This window comes from Mustela putorius, unplaced genomic scaffold, assembly GCF_011764305.1.
Source record: "Mustela putorius furo isolate JIRA1106 unplaced genomic scaffold, ASM1176430v1.1 tig00003845_pilon_pilon_pilon, whole genome shotgun sequence".
Taxonomy (NCBI): Eukaryota; Metazoa; Chordata; class Mammalia; order Carnivora; family Mustelidae; genus Mustela; species Mustela putorius.
This window is the reverse complement of record NW_025421998.1, coordinates 80514190-80530274: the sequence shown is the minus strand read 5'-3', so window position 1 is coordinate 80530274 and position 16085 is coordinate 80514190. Positions and strand designations below refer to the sequence as shown.

Genomic DNA, 16085 nt, shown 5'->3' with positions numbered 1-16085 from the left:
TGTTCAAAAAAAAAGTATGTCATAAGCTATTTTTGCAATAGTAGGTGTACTTTTATTCTTAAGGTTAAAATATATTTAATTCTGGCAGAATATTGAAAAGGAAAAAACTCCAGGCCAACTTTGTAAATATTAATTCTAAACATTTGTAAAAATAGTAGCTAATGTATAGAGTAGTTGTTGTGCAAGCATACAAATGGGTTAGGCGAATATCATTTAAAAAGGAAAGAAAATCACAAGTAAAGTTACAATTCTATTCTTGCTTAAATTGTCTTCAGTTTCAGCCTAGTTGGCATTCCTGCCACATAAATGTACTAAATCTATGCCTGTTGTGAAAGGCGAAATATGTTTGTGTGTTTAAAATACACTACCAAATCAGAATTCTTAGTTGCAAACAAAAGAATGTAGTTCTAGCCCACTATTTCAGAAGAGGAATTTATAAAAGGATTTACAGAAAGCCCAAAGAATCAGCTGGTATGCAAATGAGCAAGCTTAGAAATAAGTAAAGGCCATGGGAGGTCAAGGAGCAAGGCAATTAGATGCTTGCTGACTTCCTGCTACTGACTGCAGCAATGATTGAACCGTTGCTGCCATACCATTGGCCTCACAAGTGCTGAGCATCACCACAAAAATAAACACTAACCAGTGCCCCTGCCTTTACCTCATAACCTTGAATGGGTTCAGTGCAAGTATTCCCAAAATGTGCCACTTCGGCATGTGGACTACTTTGAGCTGTAGTAGCTCAATAAATACTAGGCTGAATTAAAATCAATAAGAAAGAAAGAAAAAAAAAAGTATGCCATAAGCTATTTTTGCAATAGTAGGTGTACTGTTGAGCTGAAGGCAACTGAGACCCTGTAGGCTTGAGAGAAACTTTTGCCCTTCTCTTAACTATATAGAAAAATCTAAACTGAGTGTCTTTCCCAGAATGAATTATTACTAGAGATATTTTAACTGAGTGGCCCATATGTATGGCTGAGCAAACAGCTAATTACCAAATTATTTGTTCTTCAATGCCCTGTGAATTCACAGTGCCCTGTGAATTGACCTCCTCCCCTTTGAGTCCCCAGGGCCCTCTGACATTCCTTAACTCAGGATGGGCACATATGCCTCATTTTACCTTTCTGTCTTTGAATCTCTCAGGTATATGGGGTTCCTGTATATAGAAAATTAAATTTTATTTTCTCCTGGTTTTTTTTTTTTTTTTGTCTCCTTTCAAATTAATCCTCACACCAGTTGGAAGAATCTTTGAAGGGTACAAGAAAATTTTTCCTCCCCAGCAGCATCAAAGTTAAATATCTGAAACTAAAGCAACGCTATAGCTGAACTAGATCTGAAGTCTATGTTTAGCTGCCAAAAAGTGAGGGGTAGGGTTATATACTCCACTTTAGCTTCCACCAAAGTTAAAGAGTAAGTAAAACCTTTATACATCCAATACAGGTTTACACTCTCCTAGCCATCTTATCTATTCTTACATCTATCACTGGGTCAAATACCATGAGGTTCCCCAGGGAACCAGTTGGGTTTTGTTCATACTCCTCTCTGTTTCTACTGTGTGTCAATATCTTATTGTCTATTAAATAGCCTAGGTCAACACTTAATGTTTTCCCTATATGCACATTGGTATTAGTAAGTCTGTTTGTTTTGGGTGTTTTTTAAATTTCAAAATAAATATCTATTCTCATGAGAATGAGAGAAGCTGTCCAATGTGCCTGCCACTACGTAGTTGGTTGGACCGCTAAAATATGGGGTTCTTTAAGAGCCATAGAGTATTCCAATCTGCCACAAACAATTTCAGCACCATTGAATCTATTGGACCATAAGGGCTAAGCAGTAAAGCTGCTTACACACTTCTCTTCTCTTGGTCTTGGTTAACCTATCTTCACTTAACTTTTACCTGTTTGCAAAATGAACAAATGCTTTTATATACACTCTTTTATGTCCACTAATTGAGTTGTTATATGCTTGCCGAAATTCCATTGTACTTATTCTGATACCTATTTGTGTATATAGTGCTTCTACCGGTAATTGCTTGTTAATTAATTATTATATAAACTAAGTGAAATATGAATGTGAAAAGAAAGTTGATTCTTTAAAAACTAAGTTAAATGGGAGCACCTTAAGCATCTGTCTTCAGCTCAGGTCATGATCCTAGGGTCCTGGGATTCAGCCCAGCTTCAGGCTTTCTGCTCACTGGGAAGCCTATTTCTCCCTCACACATCACACCCCCCACAATTTGTAGTTCATCTCTTACTATCTCTCTCTGTGTCAAATAAGTAAATAAAATCTTTAAAAGAAAAAAACTAAATTAAATGTATGGAAATACTTAATAAAATTAAGTATTTTAAAATTATGATCAATTAGGTATGAGACAATAAAAACTGGGGGAAATCTATGTCTGTAAAGATCTCTGCACTTAAATTGCTTTGCTCGTGTTTCTAAGTTCTCACCCAGTTTAGAAAAGTTTAAATATGGATATAAATAAGAAAATGATAATCTAAGCAAAGAAAAACAAAGCCCATTTTTTTGCACAAAGCCTTTGTTCTACCTCAAAATATTGATAAATGCACACTTTTATATTTATATACTGAATTTTTGCCTTTTTGAATTACACAAAGCTATACTCCATCATCAAAATAGCAAGTAGTCTAATAAGCATTGTGTGTCTTTCTTAAAGTAAGTGATCTATGATGAAGCGACTTATCCCCTGGTGTTGACAACTACTCTACTCATTGATCCCCCAAAAGCTTCAGTGAGGTTTCAGGAGTTTGTATTTCCTTGAATTTCCCACCCTTCACTGGGTACATACTTGTCCTATGTGGGCTTTGGAGGCACTAGCAAACTGGCCTTCTAAGTCTTGTCAGCTTAATGACATCAGTAGGTGAGTGATAACCTATAGCATGATAAGATAATCAAGATTCCGCAGGCTGTGGCTCTATTTGGCATAAATCCTTGAGACAATACTATGAATTTGTATTACTATCCCTGCTCAGTGTAATCAAATTTCTGGAGTTTTCAACTATGTTGGGCAAGACAAAATGTCATTTTTAAGGTTAATATCTGCTTACCATTCACCAGAGGTAGAAATAAAATCTTCAGTGAGAAAAGCATGATTGGACCAACAGTTCACTACCTTGTGGTAATCTATTAATATTCTCCAAAATTCACCTACCTTCTGAGGGAGTCCTTTTCATCTGTAGTGTCTCTCATGACAAAACCCCATTTTGTTGATTTTTGCTGAGCTTGAATCCATAGTGAATCTATAGTAGCTTTGATATTTTTTGGTTGATATTTTCATTTCTATCAGCAAGTAAGACCATGAGTATTGCTACATTAGAGAAAAAAATTCTCCACAATTCATTTCTGAAGGATGTTGGCATGCCACTCACCATTTATTTCTCATGGCCTAGAGAAAGAGGGTCATGTGGCTTTTCTTTGGAGATATACTTAGGGGGTAATTTCCACATAATAAATCCACTACAATTTTGGATTAGTCTTGCTAATAATGTTAACATGTTTGGCTGATGCATTTTCACATGGGATTTAAGGGAAAATAAAGAATTCTGGGGTTTCCACTGTCTGTGTGGCCTACGTAAGTTCACAGTGCAAGGGAAAGGATTGTGGGAACCAATTGGTTTCTTTGTACATGTAAAATTTCAGATGCCTATTAGCTGTCTAGATTGATTCATGGAAATGGACATACCACATGATCTGGAGTTCCTGGATATTCAGCAATAAAGATATAAATTTGAGAGTCAACAGAATCTAGAGGGCATTTAGAGCCACAGGACTAGATGAAATTATCTATGGAAAAAAGAGAAAAGGGCTTAAGTCTGATCCCTGGGGCACAGAGGATGTTTAGAAATCAGGTGTAAAAGAAGGAACCAGAAAAGTAAGATGAGAAGCAGTAGCCACTGAAAAGTGTCATGGCAGCGAAGTCAAGACAGTGGTTCAAGAAAGCTATCATGGTTTATTGTGTCTAATGCTGCTGAGAAATGGAGTAGGATAAAGATGAAAATTTACCAATAGGTTGGCAATATGCAAGAACTATTTCACTGGAAAGATCAACAAAACAGGAGAATTTAGAAGTGTGGTTTAATGGCAGTTGGGAAGAGTTACATTGGAATATAGCACAAATGGTTGGAACCAAATGATTTTTAAAAATCTCTTCCAGCTTAGTTATCTGTGATTCCCCATGACTACACCAACTGTTGGGAATATGAAAATATAGGGCCTACAGCTGATGTTCCATGAGAGAGATCTTGGATAGCTGATGCTTCAAACCCAGTAAGCTTCAGTAGAATGCATGCTGATCTCAACTCCAATAAGCCATTTTGCATGGTCCAAAATCTGCGGATGAATTAGGTACAATAAAAAATCAGTAATGTGGAAAATAAAGTGGTACCCCTGGGTTTTCAGTACTAAACTAAAAATGTATGAATGGCACATATAATAAAAGGTAAAAATAAAATTTGTTTGGATTGCTGCAAAGCTAATGAAAAACTGGCTTAGGGAAAGAAATGAGGCCATCCTGTTTTTTGGTACACACTAATTCTTAGCAGGAAAATTTCAAAGAGAGAAGGGGAGATTAAGTCACTACACAATAAAAAGGTAGCCTGATCAAACTGGAAATTTTGCTAAATCCTTGGGAAGACCAAAATTAAACTTCATAATTAAAAGATGGAATTTCTAGAGGCACTTGGATGGCTCAGTGGGTTGGGCTTCTGCCTTCGGCTCAGGTCGTGCTCTCAGGGTCCTGAGATCAAGCCCTGCATTGGGCTCTCTGCTTGGCAGGGAGCCTGCTTCTCCCGCCCCCCATCTCTCTGCCTGCTGTTCTGCCTACTTGTGATCTCATTGTCTCTGTGTCAAATAAATAAGTAAAATCTTTAAAAAAAAAAAGATGGAATTTCTACACCCATGACACTAACATACTGGTTGTTTTCAATGTACAGAAGCTCCCCCCTACTCCACATTTTCACTTTCTGTGGGTTCAGTTACCTATAGTCAAGATGATCCTCCTTCTGACAAGTGGGCAGAAGGTGAGTAGTAGCCTAACATTATCTCATGATGTCTATGTCATTGACCTCATTTCTTATCATGATGTAGGCACTTTATCATCTCACTCATAAGAAGAAAGATAAGTACAGTACAATATGGTATTTTGAGAGGAATACCTGGGTGGCTCAGTAGGTTAAGCTTCTAACTCTTGATTTCAGCTCATGATCTCAGGGTTGTGGGATGGAGCACCATGTGGGGCTCTGAAGTCTGCTTGTTACTCTGCCTCTGCTTCTCCCCTTGCTTGTGCTGTCTTTATATCTCTAAAGTGAATAAATAAAATCTCTTAAAAAAAGATATTTTGAAAAAGAGAGAGACCACTTTCATATAACTCTTATTATATTGTTATAATTTCTCTATATTATTATTATTGTTAATATCTTACTATGCCTAATTTACAAATGAAACTTTATCATGGATAGGAAAAAACATAGTATATATAGAGTTTGGTGTTAGCTGCAGTTTCAGGCATCCTTTGGGGGTGTAAAATGGATGCCCTGAGGATAAGGGGGAACTACTGTAGCTCTCAAAAGTGCTTTAACGGAGGCCAAAGTGTTTTTTGGCTTGTGAGACTAAGTCATAAATTGCTTGGCCAACATGTTCTTCCTCTCCAAACTCATGGAAGCTTTTTGTTACATTTTCAGAGTCAGTTGGTTAACAAATCTAGATAATCAAACTAAAAACTAATCTTATTAAAAGTTTAGAGTATTGAAAGCATTGAAAATAACTTGAAAAGTATTCTTTGTTGTGAAATAACATTGTAAACCACAAAATATAACTATGGGTCTAAGAACTACAAAGCTTTTTTAATTTTTAATTAGAAAAGCATGATGATTAAAAATGAATTCTCAGGAGAGGTGACTAAAATTTTATTTAGCTGTCCTTCAAATTACAGTAAAAAAGTGGTAATTTTTTGAAATTATAAGCAAATAATACTCTTTAGAATGTTAAATTCACTTAACTATTTTTCTTAACTTAGTATATATTTAAGAATCTGGTTTATTGCATCTATCTTAACAACTTTATTGATCCTTGTACAGAAAGAACAACATATTGAGTTATTCTCGTTAAAACATCATTATTGGTAAATAAGCCATTAATAAACATTTATTATTACCCATTGACAAGCATAGACATGTAATCTGACATACCGACACAGAAGAATTAAATACCTAACTAGAAGTATAAAAAGTAAAAATAGAATGAAATGATTTGCATAAAATGATTTAATATTGAAATACCATATTTTCAGAAGTCCTTTTCTGCCTAATTCTGTATCATGAGTCAAAAAAGAATTACCAGTTAAGCTATTGTAATTCATTACCAAAAAGTTTGTTGTTAACATAGTCTTGAATATGAGATGTATAACATTACATCACCCACATATAATATAATATGTAGTATGACGATTTTCAGTATAGGCACTTCTTAATCATTCTCCAAATTCTCCTCTATAGTATTTCTATTTGGTAGTAAAATTAATTCTCACCAATTATTTTAGAAGTCAGTTCTGTTTGTTGATGTCTAATTCAAAGAGAGAAGGACTCCATGCAGTGGTTCTTAATGAGCACACACCTACGAATTACCCACTTGACTTGCAAATAATGGCCTGAGAGAATGATGAAAAGAATGGTAGGAAGTAGTTGTGTCCATGATTTGATTGATGGAAGGTCTTTGTCACAAGTGCATGAGGGAGTTAGCAGGGTGGTTTTCTAACTTGCTCCTTTCTACATTAGAAAAATAAAAGATCTTTGAGCACATGGGAATATTAACAGTAGTAAGTAAAGGCACATAAAGCCAGCTATGTAAAACATAAGGATACATACCTCTGACATGACCAAGCATGTTAAAACATAATAAATTAAAATTTGATTCATATTCTACCCAATTGGTAAATTGTGCATAATAATAGTAAACAGCAAGGATTTTGTTGTATAAAATGAAAAAGAAAATCCATGTAATGTGAACTCAGCACACAGTAAATGTTTAAGAATGGAAGCTCTGGTGAGCAGGTGAGGGGTGCCTGGGTGGCTATGTTGGTTCAGCATCTGCCTTCAGCTCAGGTCATGATTATGAGCCCCCTGTTGGGCTCTCTGCTCAGCCAACAGGAAGTGTGCTTCTCCCTCTCCCTCTGCCACTCTGCGTCTGTTCTCTCTCACTCATGCTTGCTCTCAAGTAAAAAAAAATAATATCTTTAAAAATAAGAAAAGGATAATGAAGTCATCTCAAAAGTCTAACCATAAAAAGTCTTTATCTGTTAGCAGTAAATTTCATAATCTTTGACACAGCAATATCAACTTTTTTCTAAAGATTCCTAAAGATTTTCCTACAGAAATTATTAGATATATATGCAATGATTTTCACAGAAGTTAATATGAACAAAGATATTGTTAGTAACCTAAGTCTTAAAAGAGCAATGTTTAAAAAAAAAAAGGCAATATTTAAATCAATCATGATTCACTATGAATCACAAAACACTATGAAACTGTTTTAAACAATGTTGAAGAATAATACTGGATGGAAGGATACATTTTTAATAGCATATTGCTAAATGGTAAAATTCGTACACCAGAGATGATGTAACTAACTGTGTTTTGTATATATGTAAATAACATTGATATTACTTATATTTTAAAATTTACATATAAATTATACATACACTCATAATGAAAACTATACACCTAAACTGAACAGTCAAGTCTGTGTTATTACTTGCGTCTTTTATTCTTTTTTCTGTTTTTTTTTTTTTTTCTGTGTATTTCCAATTTTCCATCTGACTCTGCTTTATTTTTATAATGTTAATATCAAGTGAATGAACTTCTAAAGGACTTTTTCACAGATGCTGATAAGACTAGGAGAAGTATTTAGTGAGTACACTGATTTGAATTGAAAATTTAGATTGTGAAGTTTCCTAGAATCATAAATCAAGAATTATGGCCAATGCTGAAAGGAATACTGGAATGAATGACTGAGAATCCATAAGGCCAACTTCAAGTATTCTTGTAAGCTGCATTCTAAGAATGACCCACAGAGTCTTCAAGCAGTTTGGGACTGACCCTACTATACTAAATCAAGCGGGTCCTTCTTCAACAAGCTCATTATGAGGTAATCTCAATGATTGCTAATGCCTTAAAATCTGTACAGAATGTGGCCCTCCCTTCACATCCTGAAAAACTGAGAGAGAAAGCTAGCATTAAGAGGTCGGCAAATGAGTATGAGAATCCAAGCAGCAGATGGCTCTGGTGGTCTTCAGCAGGTGCTCATTTACATATTTTGGCCATAACTACCCTCGCCTTTCCCCCAGCATGGTAATACGCTCTGGCTTGAATGCACGTTTAGACCAAAAGCTGTGAGATATAGTGAAAGATGTACCGACTATAGAATCTTACGTTTGATTTATGATCCTGGCTCTTATGCTATACACAGTCTTGAACATGTCCCTTGAACTTTGTGAATGCCCCTTATCTCAACCAGATTTGCTGGTCATATTACTCATGCACAGATTAAAAGGAACTAATGGAAAATTTGGCTTAGAAGACTTGTATTCACCATAAGTCGCTGCCATTTAAAAACCCCAAATTTGGGAAGAAATAGAATGGTGTAGTGGGCAAAAACACAAAAATTGCAGGTCAGATGTTTTGGTTGTCTCCTTGTCAATAATAATAGCATGACCTTTAATACACATAATTTCATCCATCCTCAATATCCATGTATAATGTGAGTACAAGAAAGGGAAATGAGACAACAGGAGTTGAGCTATATTATCTTTAAGATCATATTAAACCATAAAATAATTATGCTTTCTTAATGTATAAAATAATTACGTTCAATGAAGTTAGTAATCTGGTAACCTTTTTTCTGGAGAAATGTATGTTCGTTCTGAAATTTTAAATGTCACACATTAATAGGAATACATAATATAACATTATTGACATAAAAGCTATGTATAACAATATCACTGAAACAAAATGATATTTAAGTAGATGTAATATTAAATAACGTTTTGCTAACACACTTTATCTATGAATAGAAAATAATTGATATATCCCCTAGATGTATGTCACCTTTCTCTTTTAATACAAGCTAAATATAAGGGTTCCTTCCTAAATATAACATTTTTCTATACTATTAGTATCATAAACTTTTATTATTATGAGCCTCAGAGATACCAGAAATATTGCCTAATTTAGTCTTTAGGTACCAAAAAAAGTTTTGAGTTAGTAACTTAAAGAAATATTAAAATTTTAAGTAAACAATTTGAACTAGTTTAAAACATGTCTTGTGGAAAGTGATAAGTTGTTTTTTTAATATTCATTGCAATTTATGTAAGATCTTTCAAGTATGGTTACTTCATAATCTGTGCATTATAAAATAAATTGATTATGAAAAAATTCTCCTTGACAAAGTAATAAAATTATCTGCACATATTAAAATGATATACTAAAATACGTTAATATCATATTAAATAAACTAAAAAATTAAATGCAGTTTTATCTGGAGTTCATTCACTTATTGAACAAGGTTTAATCGAGTGTCTGATGTGTATGCAGCATGCTAAATTAAAGTCTTCAAATAAAATTAGGTGAATACTTACTTGAGAGGAAAATCAGTAATCTAAGTTTCTTTGTATTGTTATTTGGTCTTTGTGATATGCTATCTATCTATATGTAATGGCATCTTCCTATTCCCTGAAAACTTTTGGTTATTTGGAACTTTAGAAAAAAGGAAGCATAGAGAAATTTTATAACTAAAGACCAGCTTAAATGAATAGCTTTAGAGATCACAAAGGATCACACCAACCAAATTATTTTCATTCTAGGATGCAGAAAAATAAGCAGGTTTCAAATGTAATATGTGTAATTATGAGTATGAATTATGTCATCGCTTAATAGAATAATATCTTTCAATTTGAATTTTCATAGATTTTGGAGAGAGGATGATAGTGAATCATATTCAAAGGGGACAAACCTTTTTGCCACAGACTATTTTACTTACTGAGAGAAATGCATTTCCATCCCTGAAAGAGAATAGCGATGAGGTTCAGCAATCTGAACAAGTTATCAAGTTTTCAGGCAAGCATAATACAATATAAGAAAATACAGAAAAAGAAATGCTCAGAAATCTTGTGAACAATCCATTTATTTTACAATAGTTGCTTCAAATCCAAAGAAAATCAAGAGCTTCCCTGTTACTGAGACTTAAATATTTTCTGAAGAACTTACTGTCAAGACTTTTCAGAAACCAACTTTCCAGATACCAATTGAATTGTTTTTTAAGTTTTAAAACTGACATTCAGAAAGATTGGTCAAATCTATCAGAAGTGGTAATATTTTTCAATAGTGATATCCAAGTCAACTGTATTCTAGGATTATTGCAAGTTTTCACAGAGCTAGAACAAATAATCCTAAAATTTGTAGGGAACTACAGAAGACCCCAAGTAACCAAAGCAATCCTGAAAAAGAAAAGCAAAGCTGGAAGCATCACAATTCCAACTTCATGCTATATTACAAAGCTGTAGTCATTGAGACAGTATAGTACTGACATAAAGAGACACATAGATCGATGGAACAGAATAGAAAACCCAGAAATGGACCCACTACTATGTGGTCAACCAATCCTTAGCAAAGCAAGAAAAAATATCCAATGGAAAAAAGATTGTCTCTTCTACAAATACTGTCGGGAAAACTGAACAGATACACACAGAAAAAATGACCATTTTTTTATACCATACACGGAAATAAAATCAGAATGGATGAAAGATCTAAATGTGAGAAACCACCAAAATATTCAAGGAGAAATAGCCAGCAACCTCTCTGATATCAGCTTTAGCAACTTTTTACTAAACAACTGTCCTGAGGAAAGGGAAACAAAAACAATGAACTATTAGTACCTCACCAAAATAAAAAGCTTCTGCACAGCAAAGGAAACAATAAACAAAACTAAAAGGCAACATATGGAATGGAAGAAGATATTTGCAAATGACATATCCGACAAAGGGCTACTACCAAAAATCCATAAAGAACTTACCAAACTCAAGTCCCCCCCAAAAAAACAAATAACCCAGTTAAGAAATAGGTAGAAGACATGAAGAGATATTTTTCTAAAGACATACAAATGGCCAACAGGCACATGAAAAAGTGCTCAACATCACTTATCAACAGGGAAGTACAAATCAAAATCATGATGAGCTATCACCTCACACCAGTCAGAATGGCTAAGCAGAGGAGAGAACAGATTTTGGCAAGGATGTGGAAAAAGGGGAACCCTCTCACACTGTTGGTGGGAATGCAAACTGGTGCAGCCACTCTGGAAAACAGTATGGAGGTTCCTCAAAAAGTTAAGAATAGAACTACCTTATGACTCAGCAATTGTACCACTAGGTTTTACCCAAAGGATACAAAAATACCGATTCAAAGGGACACATGCACCCTGATGTTTATAGTGGCATTATCAACAATAACTAAATTTGGAACAATGCCATTTGCAATGATGTGGATAGAGCTAGAGTATAATCTGCTAAGTGAAATAAGTCGATCAGAAAAAGGCAAATACCTTATGATTTCACTCATGTATGGAATTTAAGAATCAAAACAGATGAACATAGGGGAAGGAAGATAAAAAACAAAAGAACAGAGATGAAGGCAAACTGTAAGAGACTCTTAACCACAGAGAACAAACTGAGCCTTGGTTGCTGGAGGGGAGGTGGGTGGGGGATGTCTAAACGGGTGGTGGATATTAAGGAAGGCACTTGTGATAAGCACTGGATGGTATCTGTAAGTGATGAATCAGCAAATTCTATTCCTGAAACCAATATTATACTCTATGTTAACTAACTAGAATTTAAATAAAAACTTGAAACAAAACAAACCAAAGAAGTCAGTTATATTACTTTAGGTATAAATGGACTCAATATGCTTATGCATAGTATAGTGAAAGAATGAATTTGAGTATCACAGAAATATAAAGTATTTGCCAAGAGTTCTCTTAAAAGGCTAGGATAGGGGGCACCTGGGTGGCTCAGTTAAGTGTCTGTCTTGGGCTCAGGTCATGATCCCAGGGTCCTGGGATTGAGCCCCAAATTGGGCTCCCTGCTCTGTGGGAGGCCTGCTTCTCCCTCTTCCACTCCCCCTGCTTGTGTTCCCTCTCTCACTGTGTCTCGTTCTGTCAAATAAATAAATAAAATCTTTAAAAAAAGGTTAGAATGGAATTGATGCATAATTTCATCAAGGGTTGCAAAGGATTTCCATTGATCACTCACCATTCAGTTAAGAGGACTAAGAAGCCACTTTTGACCATCTTTACTCTTGCTGACATTTCATATTTTATTTATTTTTTTCTTCTGGGTTTTAAAATTACTCCTGACTTAAAAAAATTAAATTAAAAAATAATAAAAAATTAATCCTAGCACCCAGTTTTAAAACTTCTTTCTTTCATGGGAAAACTTGCAACAGAATTATTTAAAGTAATAGCCAATAATGAAAACATGTATGGCATCATGTAATTGAAAAATAATTTTACAATGAATATTTTCCTTATTGATAGATCATACACTATTTTGTTTCTTAAAATAAGTTGAGATGCATGTAGAACTTAAATGAAGTTGCTTTCATGGTAGTAAGGATTAAGGTGTGCTGAGATAAAGTGGTGCATCTTCCATTTTTCACACATATTCAAAAAGTAAAATTGAACTGGTAAATAAGTTTATCGACACAAAAATTAATATTGAAAAAATATATAAGCCCCAAGATTGGGTAGGGGTATTTCATGAAAGCACATATTTTTATAATCATTCTCAAGAATGAAAAAGAGAATCAGAGAAAAAAAGAGAAACAAAAAGCCCACAAGCATCCAGTGTAACAATTTTTTTTTCCTTCAGAAATAGCTTAGATTTCATTTTTGTCCTAAAGAAATAGAAATGTAATATGGAACATTTTACTTTGACGGAACTGACATCTTGAAGACAAAGGCAAAAGGTGACAAGAATTTTAACAAGAGTGAATGAAAAATCTTTTTTTTTTTTTTTAAGATTTTTTTTATTTACTTGAGAGAGAGAGCAGGAACAAGGGGTGAGGCAGAAAGAGAGTGAGAAGCAGACTCCCTGCTGATCAGGGAGCCTACTTTGGGGCTTGATCCCAAGACCCTGGGATCAAGACCTGAGCTGAAGGCAGATGCTTAACCAACTGAGCCACCCAGCACCCCAACACTCTTTTTAATTTGGAGCTGCACAATGAATCAGGGTGCAAGAGCTTATAACTAGAGAAGAGAATGGAGAATAACTTGTTTCTCAATAAGTATCTTTCCAAAAACTTTTAGAAATAATGTTCTCTTCTACAGATCACATCTTGTACATCAGCATCACCTTCTTGATGACAGATGGCAAATACCACAAAGGAAGTTTAGGGGCTGGAGAAGAGAATTTAGGCAGAAATAAAGTAAAATCCTCTCAAATATATGACAAGTCTGTAAAAAAAATAAATAAATAAATAAAAATAAAACCCCACCAGAAATAGATGCCTACACTTTAAACTTCCTTTTTGTTGCTCAATCCATTGGACCATATTCTCTCAGGATGTGTTGAATTGAGCAATTCTTATTCACAACGCTGGAAACAAATGGGTATACACTGATTCTGTTTTAAGCCTGAATGGGTGTGAACCGACAGGTAGTTTGATGAAGGCAGTCATATGATGACTCTTTGTAAGAAAATGTTTGACAAGCTGTCAAAACTCTTTTGAAGAAAGAAATAGTGGATAGAGTTGCTCTAAGGAATACATGTCAATTCACTTATCTTATTTCTACATCATATTTTGATGCTAGATGAGTAATCTCTGTGGATCTCATGCTAAAAATCAGGTTAATGTAAAGTGAATCAGACTGACTTTGAAGCATTTAGCTAATGTTAACATTCACGCCAAAATTTTATCACAGGATAAGCTCGGTCTTACCAAGATTTAAAACAAATATTGATAATCTACAAATACAAGTTTATGCCTGATCAAATAATTCAACACAAACACTGTGGTTCAGAGGCTTATGTATCAAATGTCAAAAGTCAGAATCTGAAGAGAAAAGCTGTCAGGGAATAGGGAAAGAAGGGTAATTCTCTGAAAACAGACAAAACCTGCAATCTGTCAACTGAGTAATGAGATCAAGAAAAAGTTGTAGAGTTGACATGTTGAGTGGAAGGTGATTAAAAAAACTCTATAAACTCACTAAAATATTTTTCTGACTTGCCATTTCTCAAGGAATATCATGCAACTAATTTAACTTTCGCATTCTAGGCACTCTGTGATCTCAGTGTCACATGACTGTCCTCATTTCCCTACATTCCAGACACACCAGACTTCTTACCTGATCTCAACATTTACTGTCTTCAGGCCTTCACTACTCATCCCTTTGAATTCCTCTTTTTCTCTGCCTCTGAATGGTGAAACTTTGTCTAACTTTTTAAACTCTATTCAAATATTCAAACCCCTTATCTTCTAAGAAAACGCCTCTGATTTCCTGGTGGGAATTATGCTCTCTTGTGTACATACAGATTTTGATTTGACTCTATAATTGATTTCATCACATTCTGCCATAAATTATGGTTAATTTTATACATCTGTCTCTTCCCTATATATAGTCCTAGAGCACAGGAACTATATTAGTCACTTTGTATCTCATTTATATTTGAAAGGTTTTGTGGAATTTTACTACACTTGATTCTTGAAGAAGATAGGTTTGTACTGCGTAAGTCCACATATAGGAAGTTTTCTTTTTTTATATAAATAGAGTACAATACTGTCAATATATTTTCTCAATAACATTTCTTTTCTCTAGCTTATTTTATTATAAGAATATAGTATGTACTACATATAACTTTAAAAATGTGTAATTGACTATGTTATTAAAAAAGCTTCCAGTTGACAGTGGGCTATTAGTAGTTTGGGGGGAATCAAGTTATACGGGGATTTTTGAATGCATGGGGGGCGTCAATGCCGCTAATACCCATGTTATTCAAGGGTCAACTGTAAGTGAATTAATTGACAGATAATGTCTCATTTAAATATCCTGTGCAAAACAAAAACAAAAAAACCCAAAACCTCAAAAAGTCTTTGTAGACCTTGATTTCCCATTTTATACAAATTGGGGAAGCATCCTATGGGGTCTTCTGCCAGGGTCTCCTTTGCCATTTGAGCACCCAAATATTATTCTAATGCAATGACATATCTTTGAAAAATTCTCATACTTACCCATTTATCTCCTGGTGTTTGACTATAGCTTGATGTATTCATTTCTAATAGTACCACACATTCCTTCTCATTTGGGATAACAGCAGTCTCTGGGCAAAACATCACACTGACTGTACTCTGAAGGCTGCAAGTTAAAGTTGGATGCATGAAATGTTGACAATAATTTTTATATAAAATTTTAGTACAAATTTTATATAAATTTCATATACTTTATATACTTTCATATCTATAATTTTATATAAAATTTTATATACTTTATGTACTTTTATATCTACGTGAAATTTCAGATGCTAGACTAAAATGAGGAATATTTCTTTACCGTGCAATAACTGCAGGGTGTTCCACAATAATATCCCGAAGTTTCCTCTCTAGCAAAAAGGAAACGTGTCTTTGTGTTTACTGATTTTAAAGAAAAATATTATGTTGGAGTTACAGTCCAACATAAACTCAGACCTCACCAGAGCTCTCAGCAGTTAACATCTTCTAACTAAGCCTTGTAATGTTAATATTTTATGAAAAGACTGGCTTAAGTGATCAATATAAGAACTACCTCCGCCAGAATCAGGTGTTTGCCTGTTCCAGCAACCGTGCGACTGGGCTATTTGTTTTAATATTGTAAGACCTCCATAGGCATCCGGGGAAGAAAGAGTTCCTTAAGACTGAAACTTGTCTTTATGAGGCAAGAACAAAGGAAGTTGAAGTTGGGGAAACAAACAGCTTCAACTTCAGAATTATTCCTTTTCTTTCTCATTCCTCTGGCTCTGTGTCTCTGTTCTCGAGTTATACTGCCCTTGATCC

General features: G+C 34.5%; 2 long non-coding RNA genes across 4 annotated transcripts in view; both read right to left on the bottom strand.

The window, feature by feature from the left end:
* Window positions 1–4078: 4078 nt before the first annotated feature.
* Window positions 4079–5233, bottom strand: LOC123387038. Its single transcript, XR_006601393.1, has 2 exons — window positions 5172–5233; window positions 4079–4347 (listed from the first exon to the last, which is right to left on the bottom strand). It is a non-coding gene; the product is annotated as an uncharacterized LOC123387038 (long non-coding RNA).
* A 29-nt stretch (window positions 5234–5262) lies between these two features.
* The window catches only part of LOC106004635, a 36439-nt gene continuing 25616 nt past the window's right edge, over window positions 5263–16085 (bottom strand). The window contains exons 6-8 of one of the 3 annotated variants that reach the window (XR_006601391.1): window positions 15288–15411; window positions 6542–6779; window positions 5263–5315 (exon numbers count right to left, since the gene is read on the bottom strand). This is a non-coding gene — a long non-coding RNA (uncharacterized LOC106004635). Of the gene's footprint in view, window positions 5316–5473; window positions 6780–8876; window positions 10070–15287; window positions 15412–16085 lie in introns of those variants that run through there. The other 2 variants (XR_006601392.1, XR_001177675.2) reach the window with 2 other exon arrangements.